This window comes from Osmerus eperlanus, unplaced genomic scaffold (assembly GCF_963692335.1).
Source record: "Osmerus eperlanus unplaced genomic scaffold, fOsmEpe2.1 SCAFFOLD_623, whole genome shotgun sequence".
Lineage (NCBI taxonomy): Eukaryota > Metazoa > Chordata > Actinopteri > Osmeriformes > Osmeridae > Osmerus > Osmerus eperlanus.
This window is the reverse complement of record NW_026911670.1, coordinates 7,757-10,000: the sequence shown is the minus strand read 5'-3', so window position 1 is coordinate 10,000 and position 2,244 is coordinate 7,757. Positions and strand designations below refer to the sequence as shown.

The 2,244-nt window shown below is 46.5% G+C and overlaps 1 protein-coding gene across 1 annotated transcript in view; it reads right to left on the bottom strand.

Annotated features, from left to right (window-relative positions):
- The window catches only part of LOC134016424 (golgin subfamily A member 6-like protein 22), a 3,655-nt gene extending 1,646 nt beyond the window's left edge, over positions 1-2,009 (bottom strand). The window contains exon 1 of the mRNA XM_062455790.1: positions 1,916-2,009. The gene's annotated coding sequence lies outside the window, so the exon portion shown is untranslated. The remainder of the gene's footprint in view (positions 1-1,915) is intronic.
- Between the last annotated feature and the right edge of the window lie 235 nt (positions 2,010-2,244).

Genomic DNA, 2,244 nt, shown 5'->3' with positions numbered 1-2,244 from the left:
TGTGTGTGTCTGTGTGTCTCTGTGTGTGTCTGTGTGTGTCTGTGTGTGTCTCTGTGTGTCTGTGTGTGTCTGTGTGTGTCTGTGTGTGTCTCTGTGTGTCTCTGTGTGTCTCTGTGTGTCTCTGTGTGTGTCTGTGTGTGTCTGTGTGTGTCTCTGTGTGTCTCTGTGTGTGTCTGTGTGTGTCTCTGTGTGTCTGTGTGTGTCTGTGTGTGTCTCTGTGTGTCTCTCTCTCTCCTCTCTGTCCCTATCATATGCCAGCCATGATGGAATCATTTGCTGTAAATTATTGTGGAACACTGATTCCCCCGTTAAAAGCTTCCCTGTGGTTCCCCTCTTCAGCACGCTGGCATGGTGGCTGGATGTAGCTGTTAGCACGCTGTTAGCAACGCTCTCTCTCTCCATCTCTCTCTCTAACTGTCTGTCTGTCTCTCTCCATCTCTCTCTCTAACTGTCTGTCTGTCTGTCTCCATCTCTCTCTCTAACTGTCTGTCTGTCTCTCTCCATCTCTCTCTCTAACTGTCTGTCTGTCTCTCTCCATCTCTCTCTCTAACTGTCTGTCTGTCTCTCTCTCCATCTCTCTCTCTAACTGTCTGTCTGTCTCTCTCTCCATCTCTCTCTCTAACTGTCTGTCTGTCTCTCTCCATCTCTCTCTCTAACTGTCTGTCTGTCTCTCTCCATCTCTCTCTCTAACTGTCTGTCTGTCTGTCTCCATCTCTCTCTCTAACTGTCTGTCTGTCTCTCTCTCCATCTCTCTCTCTAACTGTCTGTCTGTCTCTCTCCATCTCTCTCTCTAACTGTCTGTCTGTCTCTCTCCATCTCTCTCTCTAACTGTCTGTCTGTCTGTCTCCATCTCTCTCTCTAACTGTCTGTCTGTCTCTCTCCATCTCTCTCTCTAACTGTCTGTCTGTCTCTCTCTCCATCTCTCTCTCTAACTGTCTGTCTGTCTCTCTCCATCTCTCTCTCTAACTGTCTGTCTGTCTCTCTCTCCATCTCTCTCTCTAACTGTCTGTCTGTCTCTCTCTCCATCTCTCTCTCTAACTGTCTGTCTGTCTCTCTCCATCTCTCTCTCTAACTGTCTGTCTGTCTCTCTCCATCTCTCTCTCTAACTGTCTGTCTGTCTCTCTCTCCATCTCTCTCTAACTGTCTGTCTGTCTCTCTCTCCATCTCTCTCTCTAACTGTCTGTCTGTCTCTCTCTCCATCTCTCTCTAACTGTCTGTCTGTCTCTCTCCATCTCTCTCTCTAACTGTCTGTCTGTCTCTCTCTCCATCTCTCTCTCTAACTGTCTGTCTGTCTCTCTCTCCATCTCTCTCTCTAACTGTCTGTCTGTCTCTCTCCATCTCTCTCTAACTGTCTGTCTGTATCTCTCTCCATCTCTCTCTAACTGTCTGTCTGTCTCTCTCTCCATCTCTCTCTAACTATCTGTCTGTCTCTCTCTCCATCTCTCTCTCTAACTGTCTGTCTGTCTCTCTCTCCATCTCTCTCTAACTGTCTGTCTGTCTCTCTCCATCTCTCTCTAACTGTCTGTCTGTCTCTCTCTCCATCTCTCTCTAACTGTCTGTCTGTCTCTCTCCATCTCTCTCTCTGTCTGTCTGTCTCTCTCTCCCTCTCTCTCTCTGCTGTCAACATCCTTCCAGGGTCAGAGGAACAGACACCAGGAGGACAAGAACAAGGTTTTTTTCTTCCTGGAACTACTTAATGTTACAAAAGATAGTTTTGAGTTTTTTTTTACTCGCACATCAATCCAAGCTGAACAATAATCCTCTCCTTAAGGGCTCTTCTATGACAATCAAGTCTCTTTAAAACGTTCTTATATTTTCCTCCATTTAGTCACTCGATCACATCTTGTTCTTTAGTCCAAGTTTCATCCTGTCATCAGAGATGACAGAGCACTTAGAGTGGTTCTGCCAGGGGTACCTTTCTCAGCCACCACCCCTCTCCGTCTGAGGGGGAGGAGGGGGAGGGAGTGCTGGTCCTCACCTCCTGCTCTCTCTCTGCCAGTCTCCTGAGCAGCCCTGCAGAGGGAACAAAGCACAGTGTTGTGACAGCACCAATCCACTCCACAAAAAAGAAAAAAAAGAAGAGAAAAGTTTTAAAAAGGAAAAAGAAAGAGGGAAGTGATTAAATCATTAAAGACACTTAATTATGTGTCATTTCTTTTTTTTTGTGAAAGGCCCCTTGCTCTTGCGATCTGCACTTTTCTGAATAGAGTGAGCGATTTAAAGACTGGAACAGCCTGGCTGACA